Source organism: Panulirus ornatus, chromosome 48 (genome assembly GCF_036320965.1).
Source record: "Panulirus ornatus isolate Po-2019 chromosome 48, ASM3632096v1, whole genome shotgun sequence".
Lineage (NCBI taxonomy): Eukaryota > Metazoa > Arthropoda > Malacostraca > Decapoda > Palinuridae > Panulirus > Panulirus ornatus.
The window spans coordinates 9,398,690-9,411,189 of record NC_092271.1 but is presented as its reverse complement, the minus strand read 5'-3'; the positions used below and the strand labels follow the sequence as shown (position 1 = coordinate 9,411,189).

The 12,500-nt window shown below is 41.7% G+C and overlaps 1 non-coding gene across 1 annotated transcript; it reads left to right on the top strand.

Annotated features, from left to right (window-relative positions):
• The first annotated feature begins 521 nt into the window (after nucleotides 1-521).
• On the top strand, nucleotides 522-595 carry TRNAI-AAU (transfer RNA isoleucine (anticodon AAU)). The gene has a single exon. It is a non-coding gene; the product is annotated as a tRNA-Ile (tRNA).
• The last annotated feature ends 11,905 nt before the right edge of the window (nucleotides 596-12,500 follow it).

Sequence of the window (12,500 nt, the reverse complement as noted above, 5' to 3'; positions counted from 1 at the left end):
AACGGACATACTCAGTATATGCACAGGCCATTGATCTGCTCTTGATATTCTATTGTTTAAGTCAGAATATTCAGTAATGCTTTAATCATTATTATATTATGAGCAATGAAGTTTAGTACTCTCCTATTATAAGATTTCTCTTTATGGAAAATGTTTTCCGGATGTTCACTGAATTAGTAATTTAGTCAGACATACATATGTGGCGCTCATGAGGATTTTGGTGTAGCTGGAGTTCAGTGACAATGTTTAAACAAACGTCATCATTTACCGTCACCAGACATCACTAAACACAATGATCATCATACATCCTACGTGAACTAAGGATGTGTATCAAATCTGAAACCCAATACTGTGAGCTAACGGAGGAGATAAATATCACACACACGTTCCATTATACGAGTATAAATATCACGTGTAAGATAGTATCTAACAGCATTATCGTAACTTTTGATTGTACAAAACAATAAAACGGTCGTTGTGTAGCACTGTTCTTTGAAGAAGTAATGTTACATCTTTTCAACGGCCTGTTAGCTCAGTTGGTTAGAGCGCCGTGCTAATAACGCGGATGTCGAGGGTTCGATCCCCTTACGGGCCAGTGGAACACCTTTTTGTTTTTCGTTATTTATTCATTTATTTGACGATTCTACGATGTTGACTTCTTCCTTAAAGTATAATCGTATAGGTAGAAAATGAAAGGCTAAGTGTGTGGGCAGACGAGGTCACGAAGGCCGGTGTGGTCTTGCCTGGGAGTAAGAGCCTCATGGCCATATATGGCATGACCACAGGGACGGAGAGGATTGACACAACCGCTGATGCCTCACTCAGTCCAGCTTTCAAAGTTACTATTCAATCTTCATTGAGATACGGAACCGAAAGTAACCTCATTTCTTTTGAAGATCAACGTGAAGATAATGATAATGATAATGATAATAATAGTAATAATAATAATAGTCATAATACTGATAATAATAATGATAATAATAATAATAATAATAATAATAATAATAATAATAATAATAATAATAATAATAAAAATAATGATAATGATAATGATAATTATGGAAATCAGGGTCTAAACGTGCAAGGTGTGAGGTATAGCACAAGTTAGTGCTCTGGCTTTCGTTGCATTATACATGACGGCTAGAGACGAATGTAAGGAAATGATGCCTTTCGCTGACGAGCGAAACAATGAACAAGTATGAAGATTTGATACACGCCTTTGGTCCGTAAGGAGATCTAAACCTCGACATCCACGTTATTAGCACGATGCTCTAAATAACTGTGCACTCAGTTAGTTAAACGACTTCGTCTTTCCTTGTTTAACGAACGATGCAACGCAACTATTGTTTCATTACTAGGTAATATTACTATCTCATTTGTATGGAATAAAGCTCACTCCTTTGTAAAACTCCGAGAGGTTCCTTACACGTGACCTCCTTCCCGTAAAAACCATGTTCTCTCAACATATGTAGAGTCACCCCTGCAGAAAGACTCGGCTTTTCTTACTCTCCGTGGCACTTAGTCTTTTTTTTTTTCTTTTCCCAGCGGCATCTTGAACATTGCAATCGGTTGATTCAGTGCATATGAAATGTATCGACACCATATGTTTATATGGGTCAAAACCTTTAAGCATTTGGTTTATGTCAAATGTCAGTGCTTTCCAATATCTCCTCCCCAATCTATCTCTTTGATGCTTAGGCTGTAATGTCTTCCATTATGATAACACTCTTAAACTTGTCATTTAGTTCCTCGCAAATCCTTACGTCATCCTCTCATACTCTTCCCTCGGTATCCTTTACTCAAATTAGCTGCCGTTTCACAAGTCATGTGTGTGTGTGTGTGTGTGTGTGTGTGTGTGTGTGTGTGTGTGTGTGTGTGTGTGTCAGATTATGTATGTATGTATGTGTACGTGTGTTTGTGGATAGATGTATGTTTAAAAACATCCGATAATGAATTACTAAGAGAATGAAGACAGCGCGACAAGAACAACACACCGTGTACCAGGCGGCTGTTCTCTCTCATGGTTGACGTCTAAACTCGGAGCGAGTGAGTTCTTGACCCACATACACCCAAGGATTCAGAGTCTCCCGAGCTGTTTTACGTTTAGCAGTGGCGGCGGCAAACGGGCGGAGGATTGAAGCCCCTCTTTGAAAAGCAAGGGGGCTCAGCCCCCCATTTTGTTTAGACATTCTTGTATAGAACTGCAGTATGGTGCATCGTCGCCTTCAGATCACTGGCTTTTACTCCAGTGACCTCCCCTCCCTTCCTCCTTTTTAGAAGCTGCCGTTGTATCAGTAAAAGATCACGGCATGATCTATCACAAAAGTTTCATTTAAGTAAATGATTAACTGATGCTTCGTTTATTGCCGGTATGTTTGTCTAATCTTCACCTAAATCCTTCCCCCCAAAATTTATGATATCTGTAACACATATCAGTGTGGTTAATACTTAAAGACAGATTTCTTTTTTTCTTCGTTTCTAGGAGAGTTCCTTGATTTAAATATACCGACAGTTAGCAGCTCACCATCTCGATTCTTGGCGCCCTAATTCTCTACGTGTTTTACAAGATATCTTGCTCGCCCTTCGAAATAATCAGGTACAAACAGCGTGAATGACCTTCTCAGTTTTCATGCTTTGTCCCCAGGAGCGTCTTGTTGCCAGATTCGCCGTTTGAGTTTTATGAGTTTAGATATTCCTTCGCGTTTGCTTTAAACGATCTCTCATAAAAGTATTCCCGGACAACTGGATACGTGAGTTGCCATAGATGTTTCCTGGAGCCAATGAAAATAAAAGATGATTTTCATAATTGATAATTCAGTATGTATGTGACGTCCTAACGCATAGTAAAGGCTTTTATGAGAAATCGTATTTCCCTCCTACTTGCTGATCAAATGACGTATTGAAGATGGCAAATGATTATACGTACGTTTCAACTACCTTGGGAGATGCAAGTACTTTGCGTGTCCCGCTAGTCCGTCCGTGCCAACAATCACCATCCCTCACCCACACACTCCAGCCAGACTCACCATGACCGCCCGCCAGCCAGAACCCGGTTATAGCGCGACACATTCCCAGAACATTGCTATGATTGTACTCCCTCGGTGACCCAGAACACAAGGCCTTAGTGGTAGATACCTGTTTCTTTCCTCAACATTGATTTTAGAACTATATAACTTACCAGTACAACCTGCCAGTATTTTCTCTCATCCACAATTGGTAGATACTGAAACGCATGGCTTTTTGGACTCTTAAGCACTCTACATTTGCCGACACCGTCCTTAGGAAATACAGCAGATGATAGTACAAGTCTCTTATACCGTCCGGTAGGGTAGAAGCACTCCATATGATAAACACACACACACACACACACACACACACACACACACACACACACACACACATACACACACACACACACACACACACACACACACACACACACACACACACACACACACACACTTAAATTGCCAAGTGAGTACGATATGACAAATATCATACCCATCTGTAAGGAAGGAAACTGAGAAGAGGCGCTGAACTCTGATATCAGAGTGTGGTCTACTGGAAAAGTTAACAGGAAAGAAAATGGATGACTTTCTTCAGAAAACTTACCCAAGTGAGAGACAACACAGTTTTTGGGAAAGGAGGCCGTTCATGACAAACCTCTTAGGCTTTGATGAGAGAGTGAGCTCTGTCTTAGGCAAAAGAGAAGGCTGGGTAGATCTTGTATCTTGACTACCAGAGGGAATTTGACACTGTGCCACATGGGAGGCTGAGTAAGAAGCTGGAAAACCATGCAAAGATAAGGGGACAAATTTCCTCCGATAGATTGAGGATCGTGGAAGGGAACAAAGGACGCGTGTCGCAGCAACCATCCTCAAATGAGTGATCACCAGTGGAGTGCCGCCGGAGTTCTGTTTTGGTATCGTTACTCTTCTCGATCTATGTGAATGACTTGCCTGAACAAATTTGCAGATGATACAAAAGTCATGAGGAAAGTGAAGAGCGAGGAGGATTGCATCAGCTTACAAGAGACCTAAAACAGACTACGAAGTTCAACCCGTGCAAATGTAATGTAATGAGGATGGGTCAAAATGAAAGGAAGCCTCATTATGATAATCTAGCAGAAAATAGCATTCAGAATTTTGTGTATGAGAAAGATTTGGGAGCCAACATATCCCTAACCTGCATCCAGAGTCCCATATGAGGTAAACAGCAAAGAAGACAAACTGTCTTATAGCAAATTTCAGAATACTTTTCAAGTATATGGATAAAGTAATATTGATCAAGCTGTTCGTATCATGCATAAGGCAAAAGTTAAAGTACGCTTCTCAGATTTGCTCGTCGTACCTAAAGAAGCACATACAGCTAATAAGGAAGGTTCAGAGGAGGGCAGCAAAGATGATACCAGAATTAAGAGAGCTGAGTTTGCAGGGAAAGGCTAAAGGCATTAAATTTGCCTTTCCTGGAAAAGAGAAGACTGAGAGGTGACCTGATCACAGTCTTTAAGTATTTATAACATCGATGACGTGGACGGTGAAAAGTACTTCGAGAGGTATAGGGTTAGAGCAACCAGAGGACGAACATGATATGAACAAAGGAACTTTAAACAAAAGTAAAGAAGTTTTCCTATGAGAGCGGTGTAGGCTGCATTCATCAATCTAAGATGTATGATGGTTGAAAATGTTGAAGAGATGGTCCCCCACTAGGGTAAAACTCCCAGTCCCATACAGTACAAATAGGTAATTCAATACACACAAGAGATGAGGCCCCACGGGGTTAAAACTCCTTCCCCGTACGGGACAAATACATAATCAATTACAAGTATGTAGTCAGTTACATACTGGCCTCTGTGGTATAGTGGTTAGCTACGGGCCTTCTTGGGGACGTGCCTTCTTGGGCGCAGCAGTCGGCCTGCACGAAACCCAGGTGTTTATTCTCCCCTCGGGAAGGAGACTTGTGTGAGGAAGTACCAGGAGCGACTGACTGCAGAATGGAAAACGGTGAGAGCAAATGACTTAAGGGGAGTGGAGGAGGAATGGGATGAATTTAGGGAAGCAGTGATGGCTTGCGCAAAAGATGCTTGTTGCCTGAGAAGCGTGGGAGGTGGGCAGATTAGGAAGGATAGTGAGTAGTGGGATGAAGAAGTAAGATTATTAGTGAAAGAGAAGAGAGAGGCATTTGGACGATTTTTGCAGGGAAATAGTGCAAATGACTGGGAGATGTATAAAAGAAAGAGGCAAGAGGTCAAGAGAAAGGTGGAAGAGGTGAAAAAGAGGGTAAATAAGAGTTGGTGAAGGGGCTAATGGGGAGATAATAACAAGTAGTGGTGATTTGTGAAGAAGATGGAATGAGCATTTTGAAGGTTTGTTGAATGTGTTAGATATAGGGTGTTTTGGTCGAGGTGGTGTGCGAAGTTAGAGGGTCAGGAAGAATGGTCTGGTAAACAGAGAGGAGGTAGTGAAAGTTTTGCGGAAGATGAAAGCCGGCAAGTCAGCGGATTTTGATGGTATTGCAGTGGAACTCGTTAAAAGAGGGGGTGAATGTGTTGTTGACTGGTTGGTGAGGATATTCAATGTATATATGGCTCATGGTGCAGTGACTAAGGATTGGCGGAATGCATAGTGCCAATGTATAAAGGAAAAGGGGATGAAGGTGAGTGTTCAAATTACAGAGGTATAAGTTTGTTGAGTATTCCTGGGAAATTATATGGGAAGATATTGACTGAGAGGGTGAAGGCATGTACAGAGCATCAGATTGGGGAAGAGCAGTATGGTTTCAGAAGTGGTAGAGGATGTGTGGATCAGGTGTTTCCTTTGAAGAATGTATGTGAGAAATACTTAGAAAAACAAATGGATTTGTATGTAGCATTTATGGATCTGGAGAAGGCATATGACAGAGATGCTGTGTGGAAGGTGTTATGAGTACTGCTAGAAGCAGTGAAAAGTTTTTATCGAGGATGTAAGGCATGTGTACGAGTAGGAAGAGGTTAAAGTGATTGGTTCCCAGTGAATGTCGGTTTGCTACAGGGGTGCGTGATGTCTCCGTGGCTGTTTAATTTGTTTATGGATGGGGTTGTTAGGGAGGTGAATGCAAGAGTTTTGGAGAGAGGGGCAGCGAGTATTTTGTTGTTGGCTGATGATATACCGCTGGTGGCTGATTCGGGTGAGAAACTGCAGAAGCTGGTGACTGAGTTTGGTATAGTGTGTGAAAGAAGAAAGTTGAGAGTAAATGTGAATAAGAGCAAGGTTATTAGGTACAATAGGGTTGAGGGGCAAGTCAATTGGGAGGTAAGTTTGAATGGAGAAAAACTGGAGGAAGTAAAGTGTTTTAGATATGTGGGAGTGGATTTGGCAGAGGATGGAACCATGGAAGCGGAAGTGAGTCACAGGGTGGGGGAGGGGGCGAAGGTTCTGGGAGCGTTGAAGAATGTGAGTAAGGCGACAACATTATCTCGGAAAGCAAAAATGGGTATGTTTGAAGGAATAGTGGTTTCAACAATGTTATATGGTCTCGAGGCGTGGGCTATAGATAGGGTTGTACGGAGGAGGGTGGATGTGCTAGAAATGAGATGTTTGAGGAAAATGTGTGGCGTGGGGTGGTTTGATCATGTAAGTAATGAAAGGGTAAGAGAGATGTGTGGTAATAAAAAGAGTGTGGCTGAGAGAGCAGAAGAGGGTATTTTGAAATGGTTTGGGCACATGGAGAGAATGAGTGAGGAAAGATTGACAAAGAGGATATATGTGTCAGAGGTGGAGGGAACGAGAAGTGGGAGACCAAATTGGAGGTGGAGGGATGGAGTGAAAAAGATTTTGAGTGATCGGGGCCTGAACATGAAGGAAGATGAAAGGCATGCAAGGAAGAGAGTGAACTGGAACGATGTGGTATACCAGGGTCGACGGGCTGTCAATGGGGTAAACCGTGGAAAGTTTGTGGGGCCTGGATGTGGAAAGGGAGCTGTGGTTTCGGTGCATTACACATGACAGCTAGAGATGAATGTGTGGACGAATGTGGCCTTTATTGTCTTTTCCTAGCGCTACCTCGCGCGCGTGTGGGGGGAGGGGGGGAGTTGTCATTTCATGTGTGGCGGGGTGGCGACGGGATTGAACAAAGGCAGCAAGTATGAAGTATGTACATGTGTATATATGTATGATATATATGTATACGTTGAAATGTATTGGTGTGTATATGTGGGTGGGTTGGTCCATTCTTTCGTCTGTTTCCTTACGCTACCTCGCTAACGTGGGAGACAGCGACAAAGTATAATAAAAGAAAGATATATATATATATATATATATATATATATATATATATATATATATATATATATATATTTTTTTTTTTTTTTTTTTTCTTTTCTTTCAAACTATTCGCCATTTCCCGCGTTAGCGAGGTAGCGTTAAGAACAGAGAACTGGGCCTTTGAGGGAATATCCTCACCTGGGCCCCTTCTCTGTTCCTTCTTTTGGAAAAATAAAAGAAAAATAATGAGAGGGGAGGATTTCCAGCCCCCCGCTCCCTCCCCTTTTAGTCGCCTTCTACGACACGCAGGGAATACGTGGGAAGTATTCTTTCTCCCCTATCCCCATATATATATACATATATATATATATATATATATATATATATATATATATATATATATATATATATATATATATATATATATATATATATATATATATATATATATATATATATATATATATATATATATATATATATATATATATGAGTGTTGAAATTACAGAGGCATAAGTTTATTGAGTATTCTTGGGAAATTATATGGGAGGGTATTGAATGAGAGGGTAAAGGCATGTTCAGAGTATAATACTGGGGAAGAGCAGTGTGGTTTCAGAAGTGATAGAGGATGTGTGGATCAGGTGTTTGCTTTGAAGAATGTGTGAGAAATGCTTAGAAAAACAGATGGATTGTTGTTAGCATTTATGCATATGATAAGGTTGATAGAGATGCTTTGTGGAAGGTTTTAAGCGTATATAGTGTGTGAGGTAAGTTGCTAGAAGCAGTGAAAAGTTTTCACCAAGGATGTAAGGCATGTGTACGAGTAGGAAGAGAGGAATGTGATTGGTTCCCAGTGACTGTCGGTTTACGGCAGGGGTATGTGGGTGTGTGGATCAGGTGTTTGCTTTGAAGAATGTATGTGAGAAATGCTTAGAAACACAGATGAATTTGTAGTTAGCACTTATGGATGTGGAGAAAGCATATGATAAGGTTGATAGAGATGCTTGGTGGAAGGGTTTAAGAGTATATGGTGTGGGAAGCAAGGAAATAAGATTGATTCCCAGTGAATGTCGGCAGGGATGCGTGATGTCTCCAGGGTTGTTTAATTTGTTTATGGATGAGGTGGTTAGGGAGGTGAATGCAAGAGTGTTGGAGAGAGGGGCAAGTATGCAGTCCGTTGTGGATGAGAGGGCTTGGGAAGTGAGTCAGTTGTTGTTCGCTGATGATACAGCGCTGGTGGCTGATTCATGTAAGAAACTGCAGAAGCTGGTGACTGAGTTTGGTAAAGTGTGTGAAAGAAGAAAGTTAAGAGTAAACGTGAATAAAAGCAAGGTTATTAGGTACAGTAGGGTTGAGGGTCAAGTCAATTGGGAGGTAAGTTTGAATGGAGAAAAACTGGAGGAAGTAAAGTGTTTTAGATATCTGGGAGTGGATCCGGCAGCGGATGGAACCATGGAAGCGGAAGTGAATCATAGGGTGGGGGAGGGGGCGAAAATTCTTGGAGCCTTGAAGAATGTTTGGAAGTCGAGAACATTATCTCGGAAAGCAAAAATGGGTATGTTTGAAGGAATAGTGGTTCCAACAATGTTGTATGGTTGCTAGGCGTGGGCTATGGATAGAGTTGTGCGCAGGAGGGTGGATGTGCTGGAAATGAGATGTTTGAGGACAATATGTGGTGTGAGGTGGTTTGATCGAGCAAGTATTGTAAGGCTAAGAGAGATGTGTGGAAATAAAAAGAGTGTGGTTGAGAGAGCAGAAGAGGGTTTTTTGAAATGGTTTGGTCACATGGAGAGAATGAGTGAGGAGAGATTGACCAAGAGGATATATGTGTCAGAGGTGGAGGGAAGGAGGAGAAGTGGGAGACCAAATTGGAGGTGGAAAGATGGAGTGAAAAAGATTTTGAGTGATCGGGGCCTGAACATGCAGGAGGGTGAAAGGCGTGCAAGGAGTAGAGTGAATTGGAACGATGTGGTATACCGGGGTCGACGTTCTGTCGATGGATTGAATCAGGGCATGTGAAGCGTCTGGGGTAAACCATTGAAAGTTGTGTGGGGCCTGGATGTGGATAGGGAGCTGTGGTTTCGGTGCATTATTACATGACAGCTAGAGACTGAGTGTGAACGAATGGGGCCTTTGGTGTTTTTTCCTAGCGCTACCTCGCACACATGAGGAGGGAGGGGGTTGTTATTCCATGTGTGGCGAGGTGGCGAAGGCAATAAATAAAGGCAGACAGTATCAATTATGTACATGTGTATGTATGTATATGTCTGTGTGTGTCTATATATGTTTATGTTGAGATGTATAGGTATGTATATTTGCGTGTGTGGACGCGTATGTATATACATGTGTATGTGGGTGGGTTGGGCCATTCTTTAGTCTGTTTCCTTGCGCTACCTCGCTAACGCGGGAGACAGCGACAAGCAAAATCAATAAATAGATAAATAATATATATATATATATATATATATATATATATATATATATATATATATATATATATATATATATATATATATATATATATATATATATATAAATCCCTGGGGATAGGGGATTAAGAATACTTCCCACGTATTCCCTGCGTGTCGTAGAAGGCGACTAAAAGGGGAGGGAGTGGGGGGCTGGAAATCCTCCCCTCTCGTTTTTTTTTTTTTTAAATTTTCCAAAAGAAGGAACAGAGGGGGCCAGGTGAGGATATTCCAAAAAAGGCCCAGTCCTTAACGCTACCTCGCTAACGCGGGAAATGGCGAATAGTTTAAAAGAAAGAAAGAAAATATATATAAATATATATATATATATATATATATATATATATATATATATATATATATATATATATATATGTGGGTGGTGTGAGGTGGTTTGATCGAGTAAGTAACGTAAGGGTAAGAGAGATGTGTGGAAATAAAAAGAGCGTGGTTGAGAGAGCAGAAGAGGGTGTTTTGAAATGGTTTGGGCACATGGAGAGAATGAGTGAGGAAAGATTGACCAAGAGGATATATGTGTCGGAGGTGGAGGGAACGAGGAGAAGAGGGAGACCAAATTGGAGGTGGAAAGATGGAGTGAAAAAGATTTTGTGTGATCGGGGCCTGAACATGCAGGAGGGTGAAAGGAGGGCAAGGAATAGAAACCATGGAAAGCTGTGTAGGTATGTATATTTTGCGTGTGTGGACGCATGTATATACATGTGTATGGGGGTGGGTTGGGCCATTTCTTTTGTCTGTTTCCTTGCGCTACCTCGCAAACGCGGGAGACAGCGACAAAGCAAAAAAAAAAAAAAATATATATATATATATATGTATAAATTTTAAGGAGGATAAAAAGATGTTCTGGAAGGAGGTAAATAAAGTGCGAAAGACAAGGGAGCAAATGGGAACTTCAGTGAAGGGGGCTAATGGGGAGGTGATAACAAGTAGTGGTGATGTGAGAAGGAGATGGAGTGACTATTTTGAAGGTTTGTTGAATGTGTTTGATGATAGAGTGGCAGATATAGGGTGTTTTGGTCGAGGTGGTGTGCAAAGTGAGAGGGTTAGGGAAAATGATTTGGTAAACAGAGAAGAGGTAGTAAAAGCTTTGCAGAAGATGAAAGCCGGCAAGGCAGCAGGTTTGGATGGTATTGCAGTGGAATCTATAAAAAAAAAAGGGGTGACTGTATTGTTGACTGGTTGGTAAGGTTATTTAATGTATGTATGACTCATGGTGAGGTGCCTGAGGATTGGCGGAATGCTTGCATAGTGCCATTGTATAAAGGCAAAGGGGATAAGAGTGAGTGCTCAAATTACAGAGGTATAAGTTTGTTGAGTATTCCTGGGAAATTATATGGGAGGGTATTGATTGAGAGGGTGAAGGCATGTACAGAGCATCAGATTGGGGAAGAGCAGTGTGGTTTCAGAAGTGGTAGAGGATGTGTGTATCAGGTGTTTGCTTTGAAGAATGTATGTGAGAAATACTTAGAAAAGCAAATGGATTTGTATGTAGCATTTATGGATCTGGAGACGGAATATGATAGAGTTGATAGAGATGCTCTGTGGAAGGTACTAAGAAAATATGGTGTGGGAGGCAAGTTGTTAGAAGCAGTGAAAAGTTTTTATTGAGAATATAAGGCATGTGTACGTGTAGGAAGAAAGGAAAGTGATTGGTTCTCAGTGAATGTAGTTTTGCGGCAGGGGTGTGTGATGTCTCCATGGTTGTTTAATTTGTTTATGGATGGAGTTGTTAGGGAGGTGAATGGAAGAGTTTTGGAAAGAGGGGAAAGTATGCAGTCTGTTGGGGATGATAGAGCTTGGGAAGTGAGTCATTATTGTTCGCTGATGATACAGCGCTGGTGGCTGATTCATGCGAGAAACTGCAGAAGCTGGTGACTGAGTTTGGTAAAGTGTGTGAAAGAAAAAAGTTAAGAGTAAATGTGAATAAGAGCAATGTTATTAGGTACAGTAGGGTTGAGGGTCAAGTCAATTGGGGAGGTAAGTTTGAATGGAGAGAAACTGGAGGAAGTAAAGTGTTTTAGATATCTGGGAGTGGATCTGGCAGCTGATGGAACCATGGAAGCGGAAGTGAATCATTGGATGGGGGAGGAGGCAAAAATCCTGGGAGCCTTGAAGAATGTGTGGAAGTCGAGAATATTATCCCCGAAAGCAAAAATGGGTATGTTTGAAGGTATAGTGATTCCAACAATGTTGTATGGTTGCGAGGCGTGGGCTATGGATAGAGTAGTGCGCAGGAGGGTGGATGTGCTGGAAATGAGATGTTTGAGGACAATATGTGGTGTGAGGTGGTTTGATGGAGTAAGTAATGCAAGGGTGAGAGAGATTTGTGGAAATAAGAAGAGCGTGGTTGAGAGAGCAGAAGAGGGTGTTTTGAAATGTTTTGGTCACATGGAGAGAATGAGTGAGGAAAGATTGACCAAGAGGATATATGTGTCGGAGTTGGAGGGAACGAGGAGAAGTGGGAGACCAAATTGGAGGTGGAAAGATGGAGTGAAAAAGATTTTGAGTGATCGGGGCCTGAACATGCAGGAGGGTGAAAGGCGGGCAAGGAATAGAGTGAATTGGAGCGATGTGGTATACCGGGGTCGACGTGCTGTCAATGGATGAATCAGGGCATATGAAGCGTCTGGGTAAACTGGAAAGTTGTGTGGGGCCTGGATGTGGAAAGGGAGCTGTGGTTTCGGGCATTATTGCATGACAGCCAGAGACTGAGTTGTGAAAGAATGGGGCCTTTGTTGTCCTTTTCCTAGCGCTACCTCGGGACACAAAGAGG